Source organism: Gopherus flavomarginatus, chromosome 1 (assembly GCF_025201925.1).
Source record: "Gopherus flavomarginatus isolate rGopFla2 chromosome 1, rGopFla2.mat.asm, whole genome shotgun sequence".
NCBI classification, from domain to species: Eukaryota; Metazoa; Chordata; order Testudines; family Testudinidae; genus Gopherus; species Gopherus flavomarginatus.
In genome coordinates, this window is record NC_066617.1 from 188,082,964 (window position 1) to 188,106,306 (window position 23,343).

Sequence of the window (23,343 nt, forward strand, 5' to 3'; positions counted from 1 at the left end):
AATAGCACTAAACTAATCACAGTTTACAGCAGATAGGCCAAAGATTGTGTGGAAATTGCAGTTACAATAAGCTATCATTCCGAGAGATAGTCTTTTGAGAACAGAGTTTAGGTACACTGGCAGATTACTCTACGGCAGCCTGCATCATTGATGCCATATTATAATTGTCTTGTGGATAAACACTGGACTTTATTCTAAATAGCCAGTGTTCCAGCACCTTTCATAACATTAAATTAATCGTTTTAGAAAATGTTATGACACAAAAGGCAAAAATGTCAATCAAGAAGGAGAAAAAAGTATATAATCTCATTTAGGACATTCAAATACTCAAATAGGTCACCTCATGGTCTAAACCTCTGCCCATATTCTGCAAGGAGGGAATAAGGCTATATACCAGCGGCTCCTCTCAGAGCATTTTTTCCTGAAGAAAGCAGAATGGCTCTGGAAGCACAGGGGTGAACAACCCCTGCTAAACTACCTTACCAGATGTAGCATGTGCTTTGACTTGCCCCAGGCCACGTCCACTTGTTGGTGTGGAGACTGATGGGACCATCATTCTGCACTTTACCTACCCACTGTCTGTGTTAGACTACCCTCAGTCCTTATGCTGCAATAACGCAAGGACTAAGTTTGTGCCATGAATTGGGATGCACATGTTAAATGCAGAAAAGGATCTTTTAACCACTTGTGCACTGCACTGGTTTATGCACAATCTAGCCCTTACTCTTTAATTCCCAGTGCAGATTTAGACAGGCATTCTGCATGAATATTCTACCCTTCCACTATTACCTATTTCCTCAAGTCTTCATTACGCAGGTCTCCTAATAGGTTACTGAGTATATTTACCAAAAACTCACAGGATAAAGCAGATAAAGGGCTGGATTTGTTATTTATTTATATATTTAAGGAAATTATAGTCCCATCAAATTTCATATTTAAAAGATTCCACTAATCTTAAATCACTGATGTGATTAGCATCTGCTTATTGCATACATGTATACCCATGTTCTCCAGCAGGGTTCTGTGCCATATAAATACACTTGGCTTGGAAGAGGCCTCATTACAAGCTTCAAGCAAATTTTGATATATCAATATTTGTTTTCTTTATTCTATAGATTTTTTCCCCATATTTGTTCAGTGAAATATGGAAACTTATACCAAATTGCCAATGTCAGCTTTATCAGTAGCATAATTAATGCTATGTTGTAAATTGTTTCAGTATGAAAATGTGAAAGTTGAAAACACACACTGAATGGACACAGTACCAATTTTAAATTCAAAACAAACACTTTATCAAATCAAATTTATTTAATAGTGTGCACACAATTGAGCTCTCATAAAATATAAGCCTCTGTTTCTTAGGAAGTGTAACCCATGCTGTTAAAGTCTCCTGCCAGGACTTGAGCATGATGCAGCAGCTAAAAATGCCCTGGCTTAAGTTGTTTCGGTCCATGCTAATATCACTCACCTAAGCATTTGAGGAAACTTTTAATACACCCTCATTTCATAGCCTAGAGGTTTACAGATATGGATTGATTATATAATATACCAGTCCGTCACTGATTATGAATCCTTTGCAATAAGTTCACTACATCTAATCAGACACAGGAAGGATGCTACATGGGCAAAGATCTCAGTTAGGGCATACATAAAAAGTAGAAAGGAAAACGAAGATAAAATATCACAAAAATTTAATTTAAAATATATTAATAAAACACCCTGCCCATCTCCCTTACTCTGTGTCTTATGTAGTATCCCCATGCTCTTCAGGGAAATAAATACTCCTTTCATTGGTTAGATAACCTTTAAATATGTGAATCTTTCATTTCAAACAATGCTTGTAAAAATAAAAGATGATGTTTTTAGGTATTTAATCATTGTTATTCACTACCGTTATTCTTTTTAGTCAGTATATACATTAAGTCACCCAGGAGCAACTGTTCAAGCAAAAAGAATCTCTCAGCCAACAAAACAATAAAAGAGGTTCCTGCCTAGATTACTCCATACAATATCAGACTGCCTTCTGGCAGGGCCCTAATTTCACTTCATTTTAACACCAACAACCCTTGGGGTTGTAAAGATGGCAATGCTGACAGAGTCCTTTGGGAGTGAAAAGGGAGTGAGAGGGTCAGATTTCATTTCAGACAACAACATTAGCTATTGCTCCTCAGTGTATGTTGATGTGGCACCCAAATGAGAGAGGATGCTTTTCAAAGTAAGCACAGACAAAGCAATATTAAATATTTAATTTCCAGAGTCAAAGGGGTGAAGTCCCAAAGCTCCACCAAAGCTAATGGTCCTCAGCTAGCTAGGCCAACTTTAAAGGAGTAAATACCTATGCAAAATCTTTTGTAAGCTCTGAGTTTTTATTAGGAAAACAAAAAATAAGTATTGACCTAAATGATTGTTTCCACATGTAGAAATGTAAGATTATAAGTAAGTAAACAAATAAACAATGGGCTTAATTATTAATTGACTTTCACCTCTTTGAGCCTTACCTTGGTTACACAAGGGGTACTAAAGGCAGTGCTGAGTTTGTCACAATAAGTTCAGTTTAGCATGCTTCGCAAAATTGTGCAACTTCCATTAACATCAACAGGAGCAGGAGCCATTTATCTATGTACATTGTACAAAATTTCATAAAACTAGAGACCACTATCTGGTTTTGTTCAATAGATTTCACACTGTAACACTAAATGCATTTTAGTTAACTCTTGCCTTTTTTACCACTGTTTTTTGAATGAGTAAAGAGTGTTTAAATAATTATAGAAAAGTTTCTCTCCCCTTCTAACCCTACCCATGCATGCAGAGAAAAGTATCTGTCATCATTATTCTGGTTTGTTACAAAATGAATAACCATAAAGATTAATGACTTTGGCTATTGCTGAGATAGCGATAGCAAATCCTTTAGGGGTTTGATATTGTAGGAAATGTTGATGTATTCTGCTTAATGCCTGCCACCTACCACCACTGTCTTTAGATCAGATTTTAGAACTACGGTATTTTAAAGCTTTGACTGACTCCAGGGACACAAAGAATTGGTATGGAGGGTTAGTTGTCATGTTTTGTATTTGGACTATAGCTGGTAGGAAAAAAAAGTTTTCCTATTTTTGCCTGTGAAAAATTCTGACAAAAACAAAAACAGATCATATTCACAGAAATTTTCCATAGAAAATTTCAAATTTTCAGGCAAAGACAAACAACTGCAAAGTCAGCCAAACCCCAAGGATACTTGGCTGAAAAGCAAAAATTTTCAGCTGAAAACACTTGATTAAGCTGTGCCAGTGCCTCATGAGAATTGTACTTCGCGTACACCTCATGTCCCAAATGTCCTCTGTGGGCTAAGCTCCCTGGCTGGACTATGCCCAGTGAATACCGGGTGCAGCTGAAAAGAAGCCCAGTGTCTTCACATTAATCATGTATGATATCCAGAAAGTAAAGGCACATGCTACTTTTACCCTGCAGAGGATTCTGTGGGTAACCATTATTCATCATGTTTAAATATTTACACTTTGCCCAGTAGTTATTGTCCTGTTATGACAGGAGCTAACTTATTTTCCATACAGCCAGAAATGTGTCAGACCCTGGCTAATTATAGATAAAACCATATTAATGGTTACAGAGCAATAGCATCATCTGTGATGCTGAACAGCAGCCTCTAAACCATGAAGTTTTCCATCTTATAGGTTGATAAATTAGAAGCTTCTGATAAACACCATTACCATATTGAAATATTGACGTTGTTTAGAGATTATGAAAACAAGAACATGTTTGGTTTGATACTATCTGTGTTATAATGGCAAACAAAGAGATCCTGCCTGTTACAATAACAATTTACTCCTGGGGGAATTCTGCGCTTATGCATGTGTGCAGAATTCATGTCCCGTGCAGATTTCTTTGCTTCCCTGCAGAAAAATGACTTTCTGATGGGGAAGCAAAGGGAAGCCACAAGAGCGGGTGCACGCCCTGCCCCAGCAACGTGGGTGCAGCATTTTGGGTGCCTGGAGCAGCCAGCAGAGAGGTAAATTACTGCTAGGGGTCAGGGAAAGCTGAGGATGCCCCAGCTGGTGACTCCTCTCATGTGCTGGGCTCAACTGCTAATCCTGTCTGGACTTGAGGAGGGCAGGACTTCCCCTCTCCGGCAATGAACAGTCGTGGCATCGTCACCCCCAGAAACCTCCCCTAGCTGCAGGAAGATCTGCACCCTTGCCCCTGCTTCCTGCCTCCATCGCTCCTCAGCCATAGGGAGTGGGATCTCTGTATGGGAGCTGCTCCCCATCCACGCAACCCCCATGCATCCAGATGCCCCATACTAGACTGCATTGGATTGCAAAATCTGTCACATCTCCCCCACTAGAGAGATTAAATACATAAACTTTATACAATAAGGTATTTCAAGGATATTGCAAGGACATTACCCTGGCATAATAATCAGTAATAAAAGTTATATATATATATTTATACAATTTGTGAGAAACTGAAGAGAAATCTTATAAGTTCACACAAAACTGCTCAAAACATTCTAATCTAAGCACTATTATGGCCCCCATCACTACAAGTACCCAAACATCTCTCCAGGTCCATACATTTCCAAAGTGATTACAATAAATATGGATCATGATTGTCCTATCCCTTGGTATCATGAAATTTAATAGGAATAAAATAGTTTCCCTATACAAGTAATCTATTTCAACTTTTTAGTAAACAAATATTGAAAATTAAATTTAAAGAAAATATGTCATTTAAAATTCTTGTGACTTTAAGTGTCCCTTAACCACAAAGATTTACACAGTTGTGTGTGATTTCCCAGGTACTGCACCTAAAATACTCCACTAGCATGTTTTCTCAAATTCTTTGTTTCCCTTTATCACATGACTAATGCTTACTATTGCACCTATAGTTGTTGGGTTTTTTTGCTCTCAGAAATTTGCTACCACAAATTTATATTTGATAGGAATCATATGGTAGCATTCAGCTTTCAAATAGACCACAAGGAGTCTAATAGAAATGTAAACTAATATAAAATTCATACACCCAGTCTGCACCTATCACTTTTGTATAGTCCCATGAATCCAATTCTCGAACTAATATTCTTTTAATATCATTTCCCCCTTTGCCTTTGGCAGACCTTATAGCATTCACCTTTGTCCTTAGAGAAATCTAGGTTAATATTACATTTGTGTAGCAGGTTCTACATTTTTTATTTTATTGGAAAAGCAGTCTAGCATGAAAGAATGAAGGCACAACCTTAGAATTACCTGAACCACTGGAGAGATATACTTCCAATCACCAGGGGAAAAATCACTTAATACAGTTCAGTCCTCTTATGAGACCATCTATTTGCCAGACAAAGCAATTATTTCATTTGGATAGTCCCTGCATCACACCATGAGCATTGACTATAAGCCTAACTGAGGTTAAGCACCTAAACAAAAAAAAAAAATTTGTACCAACGCCAACCTGTCAAAATCCATCTTTACTTTTGTTCATCCCCCCTCCACTCCCTATGCAGAATAAATAACATATAAGGAGTGAAACTGTACATCTGCCAAATCTCTAAAATTACCATTTTTTTGGAATACAACCTGTGTATAAAATCAGGGATTAAATAAACTCAGACTTATATTTAACACAATTAAAATCTGGGCTTCAACACCATGTCACAAAACCATGAGAAATCATCTTGGAAACTGAACATATTTTTCATTAATTAAGCCCTCAAATATTACATTCATCATAAGAGTTTCATCATTATGCAGCCTTTTTTCCCCCTTAGAAAACACCACAAAATTATTTGTCTGTTGAGGAACTAATATCACAAACAGTGGCTGATATCTGATAGACTCAGACTTTTTTTTTAAAAGTACATTACATACATTTCCACAGTGTCCATGCACCACTAGGGCACTTCCGCCTGTCTGCTCTGGGGATTAGCTCCTTCCAGGTCTGACGCCCCCTTCTGCCACGCATTGGCACTCCCTGCTGCACCTCTGTGTCTCAGGGTGCTCTCTCTCTTTGTCCTCCAGTTAGATCATTTTGTGTTTTCTCCTTCCAGTGTATCAAAGTCTCTCCATCCAACTGTCTCAGTCAGTCTTCCCACTTCCCCAGTTGCTGGCAGTCTGCCCTCTATTGCCTGCCCTCTACTTCAGGTTTCACCTCAGGGCCCTCTAATCAGCAATCAAGCTCTGCACCCTCTCAAATCATGTTGCCATTTCCCTGAGCTTTTTCCTACAGCCTTTCCCCCCTAGGTTTCTTGTCTTCCTTCTCTAATGTTCTCAGAGTTCCTATAGGCTCCTTCACGATAGCTTCTTCTGCTGCCAGCTTCCTGGCTTCCTGTTCCTTCTCAGCTGGGCTTCTTCATCAATTTGGAGTTACTTAGACCACCTAATTCCCCTCAGGTGAGGCCTATCCACTTAACTGGCCCCTCCTCAACTTCATTAATATTTCCTAGGGCTAGTGTGGGGTGAACACTTCATCACAATATGCTTCCAGTGGTTTATAAACATAACCTGATCATCTTATTCCTCAATGGATAGTTTCAGTGAAGTAAAGGGATACGTTTCTTCAGGGAATAAGAAATAATTCAGAGCTTGTCTACACTATTGCACAGGGTCGATCTAAGATAGGCAACTTCAGCTACATGAATAGCCTAGCTGAAGTCAACATACTTAGATCTACTTACCACGGTGCCTTCTGTGCGGTAAGTCGACAACTGATGCTCTCCCATCGACTCCACTTGAGCTCCTCATTCTGGTGGAGTACTGGAGTCAATGGGAGAGCACTCAGTGGTTGATGTATCGCGTCATCTAGGTTTACAGAAACTGAATGTAAAGAAAAACCTAAACCAGAAATGGAAATTTTAGTTCCATTTTTATTTGATTTTTTTTCACAAAAGGAAAAATCATTAATTGAATTGAAATTGAACTGTTTTCACAAAATATGGACCATACTCCAATGGAGGGTTGCCATAGCGGGGTGAAGTTCCACTACACCTACTCAAAGCCTCTGACTTCCCCCTCTTTTGCTGGGAGGGATAGGCTTGCAGAGGACAGTTCTGGATCCAGCTCAAATACACCATCAGGGAGTCACTCTATGCTCAGGAAATTCGCTGCTAGAAGTCTGTAACTAGAACTCTGCCTCTTTACGCTATCTGGATAGCACAAAAAAGCCTGATCAGAGAAGAGAATGTAGCCTGCTAATCTGCTGCTAGCTGGTCAAACCACATCAGTAGATCCACAGGCACTGAATATTAAAATAAGACTTTTCAATAATTTATTGACATATGTTAGGAAGATTACATATATTAAGTTTCAGCTCAAGATTAATTTTATTTTCACAGTCCAGCGGTGTCACTTTCCCATTGAAATTGTGGGTTTATAAGCAAATGCTGATTCAGCTTTACCTTTCAGCATGGTGACCATCTTGCTATAATATTGAAATGAGTACAACATAAAGACTTATCTGGATATTACAATTCTAGCTGTATATATTTAGCCTGCAATGAGGGACTGAATTTAAATGTTTATAGCTTTTCAAAGACTATTATGTGCTTGCAAATGTTAATTCAGTTTCAATGAAAGAGTCAATCTTTTCTGTAACAATATAGAATGCATTTTAATACACTATTACGCACAATAGGCCAACAGTGAATGGACTCATAATTGATTTAGAAGCACGTATTACTATCTCTCTACCTCTATCTCTTTGGTAAATCATTTTTTAATCGGGCTAGTCTAAGCTGACCCAAACAGAGCTTTATTTAATTTATTACAGAATTTATATCTAAGGTTGACTGGTAATGCATGGCTGAAGCAGCATTAAAAAAAATGTACAGTGAATAACAGAGGAAAAATAGAACAAGAATTCAAATAGCCTACGCATATTGCTGAGGTTAAGACAGGTTCTAAATGAGCAATGTTATTCAAATGCTTTGGAAAGGAAAAGAGGGGAAAGGGCTCTGACACCATTAGAGCTTATGGAAAAAATGGCTTGGTTTGAAGCAATTAGTAAAAGGAGAATAAGGGAAAAAAATCTCACAAAATGCATTAGTTGGCTCTTATTCCTCCTAATGGGGAGGGGAGTGGGGAATTATATGCAGGGCTAAACATTAGTTCCAGAGTTCTTATATAAATCTCAAGAAATCTTACTGAAAACACTAGCAAGGCTGAGAACCTGAACCTGAACCTATGTAACTGAAGCTTATTGGGATCTTTTTCATTTATTCCAGTGGGTGAGGATCAGGTCCTTAGGCATGCTGTAGAAATAAGCTCCATGAGTTCAGTCCTGTTCTTAGATACATAGGTACCCAGTACTGGATACCTTGTAAAAATTAGCACAGTGCATGCCCAAGAGAAATTCTTGGCAAAAAAGGAGTCCCCCGGGAGAAGTGGATGGCTCTGGTGATCAGTAATGGGATGGAAAGCCTTTCACCTCTAGGCCAGTGTTTCTCAACCTTCTTGATACCAGGGACCAGCTTGCTGCCTTCCTAAACTTTCTAGAGAGATCTCAGGGACTGGCATCAGTCCACAAACTGATCTTTGAGAAACACTGCTTGTCATTGTTATTCACAGCTAGTTTGATACTCAGTCTAGTGTCCACATCATAAATTAGCAAACCTGATGGCAGTCTCAGCACTGAGGTCAAGGATTGAGAGAGTATGGAAACTCATCTTTGGAGGTGACCTCTCCGGGGTCAGGGTTCAGACATATTTGTTGAGGAAGCAGGCACTGCTGCCCTCCTCCCACCCCCATACTGAACTATAGATAAATACAGAAATTAATCTTCAAGTGCTGTCATAATCCAGAATTTTGCACAAGGATCAAATGCCTATTAAAAATATGTTCATCAGCAAGAGGACAAGCCCATACTTTTAAAATCACATGTATCATTATAGCAGTACTTTTCACTGTAAAGTTAAAAAGAAAAGAATAAGTACAGACCACCATTTTATTTATGGGTCAGGTTTAAAATAACTGACTGCAAGCAACATATACAATATTAATTTTACAGACTTTGTAATAGGGTTACTAGCATTTTATAAAGTAACAAGACTAGCAATTCCACATGCACATCAAGGCCAGTAAATGGTCACACCTTTAGAAATGTTAAACCCCTGACTGGTATAAAACTGAATAATCCCAAACAGGGCAAATTAGTTAAAACAACGTAAGCACTCTTATGAGCCACTGTCACCTCTAACTTATCCACAAGAAAATCAGGAGCATGGCAAATGAAATATCATTCATTTCCTTTGACATAAATAGTAATTTCCACTGAAAGCTGTATGTTAGCATGGCTGGTAAACCACTGGCTTGACTACAAACTTGAGTAAGCCTTTATGTTTGGAGTACAGTGCAATATAACTTCTGTGAAATGCATCCCTAGATGTGGCTGCTTCTTTACTAGTCCAATAGCACAAAGCAACCACAAAACTAGCTTAGCTGGCTACCCCAAACTTACCGCACTGTGGTATAAAACCAGTATAGCTGACCCTATGACATCTTGTCACATCCTCCCGGCACCCTGTGGCATAGGGCATATGACCAAGGGAAATCAGGCATGGGTGAAGTGCTGCCTTACTCTGGTGATTACCAGCTGTCAGGATGACCTTTGGGGGTTGTTGGAGCCCAGTGCAACTTAGACTAGTACTGAGTTTGCTGCAACTGATGCCAAACCAGACCCAGACAGTCCCAGGATGTGTGAGGGCATGAAAATGGTAAATATTCACCTTTGCCTCTCCTTTTTACCTTCTGGTCCTCCACTGAGTGCAGCTCAGCTGGACCTTAGATTCTATCTCACTGTCTTCCAGATCCATCTTTCCTTTCATCTGCACTTTGAGCATGGTATTTTTCAGATGCCACCAATGCACTAAAGCTTTTGTCCAATTACATTCTTTTACGCCTAAGATCCAAGTTGTGGTGCATAACACAGGATTCATATATCATCACTTCTGTGGCAAATTGAACGGATGATAGAAATAAAATGTTAGACATCTATTCTGACTTTTCTGATTTATGTAATATTTTAAAATCTTTCAATAAAGATTTAAACATAAGAACAATGCTACAGATTCAGTGCAGCATGTACTGTAAACAGATGTGCCTGGTCCTCCCTCTTCAACATCCAGGAGGGCAGAAATGTATTATATTTGATGCTATTTTGGCTAGGTGAAGTGGATTACCTAAACAACAGTTCATGCATATTTAAACAGGAAGAACTCTTTGAGATCTGTAGCTTTAAGTGCCTGAAACACCAGATGTCTGCAATTTAATGGGCCCTCATATTTAGAAAAAGAAAATAAATTTAGGAATTGACTGTACTTTTGCATGGGATCAATGCCAATTCCCACAACTAACTCTTAAGTTTTGACCACATTGCTGTTCTATCTCACAATATTTGTCTAAGTAAAGAATAAAAGAGAATTAAAGTAGGAAGGGAGTGGTTGATCAATGAAAACAGCAAATCAACTCTTAAGTGAAGCTACTTTGAAGAAACAAAGACGGGGGAAAGAATGTCACTGACGCCAAACGCCGAAAATTAAAAGGTTTGTACACTAATGCGAGGAGCCTAGGTAACAAGATGGAGGAACTGGAGTTACTCGTGCAGGAAGTGAAGCCGGATATTATAGGGATTACCGAAACCTGGTGGAATAGTACTCATGACTGGAGCACGGGTATTGAAGGCTATGTGCTGTTCAGAAAAGACAGGAAGAAAGGCAAAGGTGGGGGAGTAGTCTTGTACATCAATGATGAAATTAAATGTAGCGAAATAAGATGCAATGGAATGGATAAGACGGAGTCCGTCTGGGCAAAAATCACGCTGGGTAAAAAAGCAACTAGAGCTTCCCCTGAGATAGTGCTTGGGGTGTGCTACAGACCGCCGGGATCGGATTGGGATATGGATAGAGACCTCTTTAATGTCTTTAATGAAGTAAACACAAAGGGGAAATGTGTGATTATGGGGGACTTCAACTTCCCGGATATAGACTGGAGGACGAGTACTTGCACAAATAATAGGGGTCAGATTTTTCTGGATGTGATAGCGGATGGATTTCTTCATCAAGTAGTTGAAGCACCTACGAGAGGGGATGCCATTTTAGACTTGGTGTTGGTGAGCAGTGAGGACCTCGTAGAAGAAATGGTGGTAGGGGACAACCTTGGTTCGAGTGATCATGAGCTGATTCAGTTCAAACTAGATGGAAGGATAAACAAATGTAGATCTGCGATTAGGGTTTTCGACTTCTCGAGGGCTAATTTTAAAGAGTTAAGGAAATTAGTTAGGGAAGTGGATTGGACGGAGGAATTAGTGGATTTAAATGTGGAGGAGGCCTGGAATTACTTTAAGTCACAGCTGCGGAGACTGTCGGAAGCCTGCATCCCGAGAAAGGGGAAAAGAACCATGGGCAGGAGTTGCAGGCCAAACTGGATGAGCAAGCAACTCAGAGAGGGGATTAGACAAAAGCAGAAAGCTTACAGGGAGTGGAAGGAAGGCAGGATCAGTAAAGAAAGCTACCTTGCTGAGGTCAGAACATGTAGGGATAAAGTGAGGAAGGCTAAAAGCCGCATTGAACTGGAACTTGCAAAGGGAATCAAAACCAATAGTAAAAGGTTCTACAGCCACATAAATAAGAAGAAAACAAAGAAAGAAGAAGTGGGGCCGCTATACACTGAGGATGGAATGGAGGTTAAGGATAACCTAGGCATGGCCCAACATCTAAACAAGTACTTTGCCTCGGTTTTTAATAAGACTAGTGAGGAACCTTGCGATGATGGAGGGATGATAAACGGGAATGTGGATATGGAAGTGGATATTACTGCAACTGAGGTAGAGGCCGTACTTGAACAGCTCGATGGGTCGAAGTCGGAGGGCCCGGACAATCTCCACCCGAGGATATTAAAGGAACTGGCGCGTGAAATTGCGAGCCCGTTAGCGAGAATTTTTAAGCAATCGATAATCTCGGGTGTTGTGCCGTATGACTGGAGGATTGCTAATGTAGTTCCTATTTTTAAGAAAGGGAAAAAGAGTGATCCGGGTAATTATAGGCCTGTTAGCTTGACGTCTGTAGTATGTAAGGTCTTGGAAAAAATTTTAAGGGAGAAAGTAGTTAAGGACATAGAGGTCAATGGTAATTGGGACGAATTGCAACACGGATTTACTAAAGGTAGATCGTGCCAAACCAATCTGATCTCCTTCTTTGAGAAGGTGACGGATTACTTAGATAAAGGAAATGCGGTAGATATAATTTACCTAGATTTCAGTAAGGCGTTCGACACGGTTCCGCACGGGGAGCTGTTAGTTAAATTGGAAAAGCTGGGAGTGAATATGAAAGTTGTAAGGTGGATAAGGAACTGGTTAAAGGGGAGACTCCAGAGGGTCGTATTGAAAGGTGAACTGTCGGACTGGAAGGAGGTCACCAGTGGAGTCCCTCAAGGATCGGTTTTGGGACCGATCTTATTTAACCTTTTTATTACTGACCTTGGCACAAAGAGCGGGAATGTGCTAATAAAGTTCGCGGATGACACGAAGCTGGGGGGTATTGCTAACACGGAGAAGGACAGGGATACTATTCAAGAAGATCTGAACCACCTTGTAAACTGGAGTAATAGAAATAGGATGAAATACAATAGTGAAAAGTGCAAGGTCATGCATTTAGGAATTAATAATAAGAATTTTGGATATACGTTGGGGGCACATCAGTTGGAAGCGACGGAGGAAGAGAAGGACCTTGGGGTACTGGTTGATAGCAGGATGACTATGAGTCACCAATGTGATACGGCTGTTAAAAAAGCAAATGCGATTTTGGGATGCATCAGGCGGGGTATTTCCTGCAAGGATAAGGAGGTGTTAGTACCGTTGTATACGGCGTTGGTGAGACCCCATCTGGAATACTGTGTGCAGTTCTGGTGTCCCATGTTCAAGAAGGATGAATTCAAACTGGAACAGGTTCAGAGACGGGCTACGAGGATGATCCGAGGAATGGAAAAACTGCCTTATGAAAGGAGACTCAAAGAGCTTGGCTTGTTTAGCCTGGCCAAAAGAAGGCTGAGGGGGGATATGCTCGCCCTATATAAATATATCAAGGGGGTTAACGTTAGGGAGGGAGAGGAATTATTTAAGTTTAGTACTAATGTAGCCACGAGGACGAATGGGTATAAACTGGATATTAGGAAGTTTAGACTTGAAATTAGACGAAGGTTTCTGACCATTAGGGGAGTGAAGTTCTGGAATAGCCTTCCGAGGGAAGTAGTAGGGGCAAAAGACTTTCCTGGCTTTAAGACAAAGCTTGATAAGTATATGGAGGGGATGTTATGATAGGATCGTTAATTTGGGCAATTGATCTTGAATTACCACCAGACAGGTCTGCTCAATGGTCTGCGGGGTGATGTTGCATGCGATGGGTACTGAGTTGCTGCGGAGAACTCCTTCTTGGGTGCTGGCTGGTGACTCTTGCCCACATGCTCAGGGTTTAGCTGATCGCCATATTTGGGGTCGGGAAGGAATTTTCCTCCAGGGCGGATTGGCAGGTGCCCTGGAGGTTTTTCGCCTTCCCCTGCAGCGTGGGGCACGGGTCGCTTGCTGGTGGTGTCTCTGCAGCTTGAGGTCTTCAAACCATTTTTGAGGATTTCAATAACTCGGTCCTGGGATAGGGGTTGTACAAAATTGGATGGGTGGGGTTCTGTGGCCTGCCTTGTGCAGGAGGTCAGACTAGATGATCAGATTGGTCCCTTCTGACCTATGAGTCTATGAGTCTATGAGTCTAAACATCTCACTGATAAAATGTTTAGCTTTTTCTTTAAACAAAAATTTAAAGGAAAGCCTGAGTCCATGAATTCCAGCAGGAGGTACGTAGAAGGGGGACTATGGGCTCTGTCTCATACACCTCCCCACTGAAGCCCCAACTGGATGAAAGCCCCTTCATGGGCAGAGGCGGTGTTGTAGGGATGAAAGGAGGGTTTGCTCATTTCTAACCTTAAGCCTGCAATTCAGTGTGACGCAGCCACTTCAGGGGAACCCAGAGCAGCAAGGCTCCAGCAGAAAACATGCTATACAGAAGTCATCGGTAGCTAGGGAAGCTGCAGTTAAGAGTCATGGGGACTCTATTCAGATGTACTTTGCCTGTGGCAAATGCCCTCAGGGTTTAAAAGATGAAACTCACATCCGCTTCTAGGGGTGGGTCAAACCATTTTTTCTCCCCACGAAAGAGACAAAGGGAAACTCCATGAAGTGTAACTTAGAGTTTTCACCTTTTGGCCCTATTCAGGAATAATATTCGGAGGGGTGAATTTGGCCTAAGTGCAGCTCAAGACAATCATTAATTGACATACATTAAAAACTTCCTCATTGCTCAAGTTTTAAAGTTATTTATTCTTCAGCATGAATATACACCTTATGCACCTTAGCCATTTGTAATAAAAATGCTACTGCTTAAACAAGTATTCTCATTATACATGTAACAAAGCTCACAAGCATTATTGAAAGCTATGTAATAATTTGTCTTTTAGGAAAAGATAAATGGGTAACTTGGGTGCACAGGACTGAAAATTCATTAATGTCTTAATGGTGAAACAGATATTAATCTCTCTTCATTAGCTCAACAAAATTAGGCAAGCTAAGTTAGAAAACGTTCTCAGACATTATTTGATTTCAAATGAATATGCCTGAAGTATGAATCTTCCAAAGAGCTATTATAAACAACAGTCAAGGGAAAAATCATTTGAAAAATTACCTTGACATTGTCCTTTTAATCATACACTGTATTCAAGTGAAACCATTTGAATGTATCTCCTGTATGTGAACAAAAGGCTTCAATATATAAACAGCATTAATTCAAAAACTGCACACAATTCACTCAAGCAATATATTGATACAATTCTTCCAGCATAGTTTGCAAAATATACATGAAGAGAAAAACAAGTGTCAGTATAAATGGAGTTAAAATAATTTCAGGGCTTAATAAATTATTTTTTCACTATATTACAATAAATCCTGGGAAAACTCAGGACTGTTTACCAGATCACGCACAAAAATCTATTTCCTCACTTTCAACCACAACGACTGAGGGAAATAAAGACAAGCAACTTTCACTATTCCAGCAAAATCACTCGTTTGCCTTGGGGGAGTGGACAAGTAGAAACTTTGGAAGGCTGTCATACAGCAACAGAAGTCTTGTCCTTCACTGAACATTCAAAACAAACAGGCTGTGTTTCCCCCAATTTTTAAAGAAAACAACTTTTTGACTTTACACTCATAGAATTTCCGACCTCCTTTAAGTTAGGGCACTTAGGATTTTCTATCTGGTCACCAAAAAATGTCTATATTCAAAGTCATTATTGCATTTCATTGAATTGAATCAGAGTGATGAAGGTGTTTGTGATTATGTTGACCTCTGTGACTGTAAATATATGTGTCATATGATATAAACCCTTATCTCACTCATAGCTAGTGAAGATTCTGTTTCAGTTCCTCTGATAGAAGCTTTGTTTTTTGGAGATAAAAATCATGTATTCTACTCCCCATGTGGCATGCATGTGGTTCATTTGAAGCCTACGGTGTGTATATGCATGTGACACTGTATTGCTACAATCACTGCAGGCAAAAATGGGATTTCACTGAACTATTTCTGATGAGACAAATTACAAAATGAATATGAGATTTGGGATTTTTTTTTCTTCTTTGCTCTCCACTGCACTGCTTCTTAGTTCTTAATATATATTTTTCATGCAAAACAGCTGCAGCACACAGTCTTTTGATCTATCAAGGATCAAATGTTGGATGTTATCCTTAAAGCTTGCAGAAAAAAAGACTCAGATTAATGACCCAATCAAAAGAAAGAAATGGCTTGTAGGTAATTTCTGAGCTAGGAATATTTCTGCCTTTAGATTCAAGACTTAGCACTGTTGATGCTCTAATTTTTTAGAAAGAAAAATGATTTAAATCCACCAACATCAAAAAGGCAAAAAGGAAGAGAACAAGGTTGATCAAAAATAGGGGGAAAGCCACTAATAGAGATTATGACTAGGAAGTTAAAGTGTGGAGAAACTCAATGATAAGTGTATAGTAGAATCAGGTATGCAGTCTCATAATATATCAGTAACTCCCTCTTATCCAGGACATTTGTCATGTAAGAATCCAAATGATGATGGGGGGAAATGTGGTCTCTTTTTAATGGAGAGGGGAGAGATGAATCAAAACAAACGCAGATATCTCATGACCCTCCTTTGCAACTACATTTGGAATTTTATTATGGAACTAGCAAAATTTCCACTGCACTGATAAGAAAATTGGGTGGAAATAAACAAGATAGGCTTTTCTTTTCTTAAACTAAAGCAACAATTTCAGGTAATTGAAAGCACTTGATAGAGGGTGAGGCACAAAACAGTAAAGTTTGGATCAAAATGTGAGATTGATTAGCCATTTAAACCTGCATTATAAGTAGCTTCTTCCTATTAATATTAATTAGATCAAGACTAATGGGCTCTCATGAGCAGAATGTTTAATAGGTCAGGAGCCAGAGGAAAGGTGGCAGATATTATACTGTACACTGTCCATTGTTAGAAGTGAAATGCTTCTATGCACATGGTAAACATGTGTCTTGTAACATTGTACCTGTGAGCATCATTACCAGCTTCTTCACTGTTAAGAGTTTGACTACTTACCGTAGTGCTGAAATACTGAAAATCAGACTGCCATTGGCTATTAAAGTGCAATTTTGAAAGAGCAGATATATATATATACTCCATTTTAATTAACATTCATACATCAATTTTTAGTATCTCTGAAAATGTCAGTTTGACAGTACTGGGAGCTGAAGTTCTCTGCTTACCCACAGAGCAGGGACAGCAACACTGCACATTTCAATATAGAGACCAACCAGCATGCCAGTGTTTTGTTCTACAAGCAGTTCCTTGTGATAAGAGGAAAGGTCACTCTTCACATACCCATTCATTGTTTGGCCTTTCATCTGCACCATCAAGGAGTCATTAATTGTGGTGGTAAATTTTGTAATGTGGACATGCAACCTACTAGTAACTGGACATATTGCACGTAGGCCATCAAACAGTTGTTGGATAGTAACAGTTATTGGTTGATAGAAAGCTTTTGATATGATTCCAAATTAAAATAAGAGTGACCCTAAATACATTTACCTTGCACTTACACCAGAAAGCAGAATACATATATGAAATAGTTTCTAGTGCATTAAAAAAGTTAAAACAAAAATCCTTCCTACCTAGTGTTCTATTTCTATGAATAAGCAGAAATCATACCCAAGATTTAATCTTTTTTTTTTTTAAACAGACTATTGTATGGTCTCAGTCACAGTAGTATCTGGAAGCACATGGTATATTCATTCACATTCTGACTTTCATCTGTTCTGGTCATGAACAGACAGTGTGGGCTCCTGTCATGGATTAAATTTATGCTCTTGTGCTATGGAAAAACTGGTTATGAAACTCTTCATCTTACTAGTGTTAAACTCATCCCTCTAAGAAAAGCCCCACACAAGGCCTATGCACCACTTAAATTCCACTTGAGCTCTCAAAACTGTATTGAAGTGGGACTGAAGTGCTATGCAGTCCTAGTGCAGTCTCTGCAGAAGATGCATTTTACACAGTGGAAAGGACATCAGAACTACAGCATACGTGGTAGCCAAAAAGATTTTCAAAAGTGACCAGTGATTTGAAATGAACTTCCATTTTTGGTCCCAACTTGAGACATTTTAAAAGGACCTGATTTTCAGAAAATGCTGACAATCCACCCTCTGAAAATCAATCCACCCAAGTCAAACAGCTAAAAATAGCAGCACCCAAAAATCACTAGTCATTTTTGAAAATCTTGGCCACGATGTATGCTGTAGTCCTGATGTCCTTTCCACTGTGTAAAATTCACCCTCTGCGAGACTACACTAGAACTGCATAGCACTTCAGCACTTAGCCTGTACATACTGGTTTACAACTTGCAACTTATATTAAATGTACTCTATTTTTCTCTGGAGTTTTAAAACGAGATTGGCTTCAAAACAGCTCTGATCCCTTGATGAGGCAGCTACTGAAGGAAACAGTGGTGAACTCAAAGGCAAAGGGAAGGAATAGATCTTACATGGATGAATAACTAGCTTAGGCCAAGTCTATGCTACAGACTTATGTTGGTATAACTACATTGGTTGGGGTGTGTGAAAAACCAGTTATACTGACCTAACCCCCGGTGCAGACAGAACTATGTCGACAGGAAAGCTTCTAGTGCAACTGCACTGCTGAAGCTATTTAAGTGTAGACCTGCCCTTAGCAAATGCAATATTTTTGCTGTCACTGTTAAAATATATAGGACTAAACTCTCTCCTGCATGTCACATCTCACTTCCTGTATTACTGCCATGACCCCATACTAGGGAGGGGTCTTAAGAACAGGTCTTAGATCTAGCACGTTTATTCTAGCAGTGAGTTCCCCTATGGATCATGGCCCATTTGAGCCACCTGACTGATATCAAGGGGCACAACTGATTTGAAAATCTTACCCACACTTGGGATAGAAACTAATTCATAAATGTAATAATTCAGCTCTTTCCTTGCAAGATGGCTAGTCTTTTTATTTTATTTTATTTTATTTTCCTGATGCTACTAAATAAGAATGGTTATTAAAAAACACCACATTTTGAATTAAGAAGTCATTAACCAAATGCAACTTATATGAATGAAGATACATTACACACTTTTGTAGTAGACACAGAATTTGTCCCAGTTGCTCCAGTAGCAGTCCTCTCATTGCTACCCACGCCTTTGTCTTTTCTCACCTTGACTATTTTAGCACAGTCTCCACTGGGATGTCAACAAATCAGCTCCAACAGTTGCACTATGTGCACAGGTGAGAATACACAAACATATGCCCACCTGGCATTCTCCACTGGGGCATAGATGACTGCACAAGGTACAAGTGGGGGAATCAGTCCCTAGCCATTACTCTTGGGGCAATTGTGCGCCACTGCATGTGCACAGAATTCCCCCCCCCCCCCGCAGATTTCTTGCTACCTGCAGAAAAATGACTTTTTGACAGGAAAGCATAGGGAAACTGCAAGAGCGGTCATGCACCCCTCCCTGACAGCTCAGGTATGCCATTTCAGGCACCTGGAGCAGTCAATGGAGACGTAACTCACTGCAGGGCTGGGGACACCCCCACTGGTGGCTCCTACCCTGTGCTGGGATCAGCTGCTATTCCTGGCTGAGCTGGAGATGGAAGAGAATGGGGCTTCCTCTTCCCCTACAAGGAATGGCTGGGACTGTGTCAGACCCACTCCCAGAAACCTGGCGGCTGCAGGAAACTCAGCATACTCCCCTGCTTCCTGCCCCATCACTCTTCAGCCACAGGGGAGGGGTCACTGTACGAGGAGATGCTCCCCCATCTGCCCAACCCCTGTGCATCTGGATGACCCACACCTGCCCCCCTGCCAAAGCTCACCATGTACACCCAGACTCCCACAGCCCTCCTAACCCGAACCCCACCCCACTGAACCTCAACCTCTGTATCTGGAGTCCCCCTGAAACCAGACCCCGACCTCTGCACCCAGACCACCTCCCACTGAGCTCCCTGCACTCAAACCCCCACCTTGATGAGCCCCACCTCCTGCACCATCCTGAGCCTCCACATTCAGACCCCCACCCCACTGACCCCCAACTAGCTGCACCAAGACCCCCACTACCCAAGCCTCACTCCCCCAGCACCCAGACCTCCCTGCTGAGACCTACTCACATCCAGACCCCCATGCTGAGCCCCAACCACCTTCAGCTGGAAGCCCCTGTACAGTTCCATTTCTCCTGCACCTGGACCCCACCCCAATGAGCCTCTGTGCATCCAGATACCCCCCACATCTAGATTCCCCACTGAGCTGCCTGCACTCAGATTGTCCCACACAGAATCCTCTCACCCCATACCTGGATCCCCACCACACTGAGCCCCTTGAAACTTGGATCCTGCATCGTTGACCCTGCCTGCCCCACACCTAACGCACCTGGCACAGAAGGGCAGGGACCCAGTGCATTTCTGGGGAAGGCCCAGCACCTGTGCTGTGTCAGGGTCGGGTGCAGCAACACCACCGACTTTGTGTCCCGAGGGAGGAGAGGGACTGCAGAGTGATCTACCTTCATGCAGCCAGTGGCCTATGGCTCCCCAATGCCATGCTGGAGCCTCTGTATTTATTTATTGACAAATAAAATTTGCAACATTTTAAAATATTGTGTGCAGAGCTTTTAATTTTTCTGCACATCATTTTTAAATTTTTGGTGCAAAATTCCTTCAAGAGTGTCACCATGTATCCATGTACTGACTGTTATGATTTCTTATGTAAGGATTAATTTTTTCAGAAGCAGTGCTTACCTACAATAGGTATCTGAACATCTCAAAATGTAATTAAGAAGATCAGCTATGACATGTTTGCTGACACAATAGAAAATTATTACATCCCATCACACATTGTGCTAGGAATAGCTTCACTGCATTAGAAGCTTTTGTTCTTCTATTATAAACACACAGCAATAGAATACAACACGATTTTACATTACTTTTTTAATATGTTGTAGATAAATAGGCTTGTTGAAAATCAAACAGTAATAACAACATGCTGATAATATTGAGATGGAAAAGGCAATGATACTGTAGTTCTTTATGTTTCAGTTTCATCAGTGGTAAGCTTGCTAGGAGTCTGAATAGCCACATTTTGAGGCAATCTGCAGCAAATGCGGCATGTCTTTTGCACAGCTAGAAGGAAATGTGCCATTTCCTCTAGTGCCACTGTCCATAACACAAGTAACAGCATATTTCTTAGCCTACACCGCACAGAAAGGAAAAATACTTCCTCCAACAGTGAAAATTATGAAGCTGGTTTAAGACCATATGAGGCTACGGCTGCTGGCATGAGGTCCTGGCACACCCCCACCTTCATGCCCAGAGATCTGGTTAATTAGGCTACCTAGATATTAGAATTTCTCTTCTGGAAGGGCAGTTTCAGCTGGACACTGTATGGTATGTCCTTGAGTCTTTATACCATTCACAGTTGAGGGGTGGGGAAGAGAATTCAGCTCAAAGGAAAAACATATTGGTTCTGGTGCACATGCTCTGACTATTGTGCCACAGGCCAAAAAAGGTGAACCTTTGGCACTTTCCTTGTTGTAAAAAAATCATATTTTCCTCATGTCAACAGTTTTTTGGTATTTCTATTTGGAGGAAAAAAGTCCTTGCTGTGAAGATAAAGCTGATTCTGTATTTTAAAATGTGAATGATTGGGCCAGTGGATATGCTAGTGCAGAATTTGATTCATATGGCTGAGGAGGGAGAACATTTCCTTCTCCTTCCCCCCAAATTTCCAAGGTCGCCAATGTATAAATCAGCCAAAGGACAGCTCAGAGCCTGAGGTTACCCTAAGTTGTGCCATCTCATCAGCAGGGATTGACAGAATACAGACCACGCTAGTCATGGCACTTCCACCCCAACCAGGGAGTGGGAAGGGGGTATCACAGAGTATCATGACATCTTTACAGTACTTGGGGATTTCCTGCATGCCAGAACAACTCCTGCTGCCCTTTCAAAGCTAAATGTAAGTCCCTTCTGAATCACCAGACAACACACAGGAGATTTAGCAGGGCTAAGGATCTAGCCCATTGTTCGCAGGAGAATAAGAGAGAAGCTTAAATGTTGTGCATGATGTACTAGCAGATTTTATTTATGAAAACCAAAATAAATATAACATATGCAATTGACATACAAATTAAATGCAAATCTCTTCAAAGTGTAAAATTAATATTCCAAATTGTGGGTACTTTAGTCATCAGGTCATTTCCTTCCATTGTTTCAAGTGCCATCATCTACACTGATGCTGTTATGGGCCCCATACTTGGGCACATGCTTAAGTTTAAGCATGTGAGTGTAGTCCTTAACCAATTTTGATGGGACAACTTATGTCCCTAAAGTAAAGCATGTGCTTAAGGGCCTTGCTGAACTGGAGCCATAACACGGTACTTCTCTCAGTCACGTTATAAGTGTGCTGGTAGTAAGTGAGAGAATTAAATCATCATCCTAAAATTAGCTTTTAAATTTCCACTGTCACGAGGTCACAAAAGTTTCAGAAACATTTCCTTTCTCATCATGTGTGTAACCAATCACACTTTGTGACATCCATTTCCAAAGCTCAAGCAAGGATCAAATGAATCTTCCAGGTCGAATAATTATACCAGGGCTGAATTCTTTGAGCTGCTTAGTGTTTTTTGAGAGATGAAGATCACCACCTATAGGAGCACTTATATGTTCATGTCTGAAGAGGCCATCCTGATCAACTGCATTTAACTTGTAATTAAATCAAAATAAAGAACTCCATTACACATTCTGACACTCTATACCTCAGGGGGAGTACCTTGCAATCCCCATATTCATTGTTTATATATAATTGTGATATTTCATATAAAGCATGCCATGTGAGGTATCAAGGGAAAGGTTCTGCTGAAAGCCATGGTTCTATCTAAATATGTATATTATCAGTGCATATGAAGTATGAGTTTGTGTTGTGCGGTTGTCACTAACACATGCTCTGAGTCAGGGAATTGCCCAGATATTAGATCCCTAGATCCAAGGACAAGGGAGCTAACCAGTGCCCAGGCAGGTGTCGAACAACCATTAACAGCCATTGTCCAGCAAGGGAGCTACAATGTAATGACTCAGTTGCACAAGGACATGCCAGGGGAATTGTTCAGCCTTGCTTGGTGACTCAGCAATGCCCACCAGACATGCCTGGATGTGTGTTCTCCAAGCACATGGACTAAGGGTATAAAACAGAACATAGTGGCCCCATGCTTTGCCTTCCTCCTCCCCCACCACTTATGCTGCAGAGGAGACTAGCCCAGGTTTCAAGGGTGAAATCTGTTTAGTATGAACTGTAACATCTAATGGAGTGAGAAAACTGCTTGATCTAAATACTGCCTAGTGACTTACAGGTTTAAGATTTAGATTGTGTGTTTATTTTGTTTCCTTTGGTAACTGACTTTTTGCCTATCACTTGAAATCTATCTTTCGTAATCAATAACCTTGTTTTACTGTTTATCATTACCAGTGAGTTTGCCTGAAGAGCTTGATAAATCTGCTCAGGTTAACAAAGGTTCATGTATATCCACTTTCCATTGACGAAGTGATGAATAAATTAATAAACTTGCATTTCTCAAAAAAGGGTCTTGAATAATGCAAGATGGTATATTCCTGAGGTACGGTGCTGGGAGCTGTGGGGGATTTAGCTGGTGTCTTTCTCTGTGTGATTCCTGAGTGGCTCTGGGTACATTTGTGCAAGCTAGCTGGGCAAGGGGCTCCACATGTG

General features: G+C 40.6%; 1 protein-coding gene across 22 annotated transcripts in view; it reads right to left on the minus strand.

The window, feature by feature from the left end:
• Positions 1 to 23,343, minus strand: part of ROBO2 (roundabout guidance receptor 2) — a 1,593,247-nt gene that overhangs the window by 410,596 nt on the left and 1,159,308 nt on the right. The gene's annotated exons all lie outside the window — the stretch shown is intronic.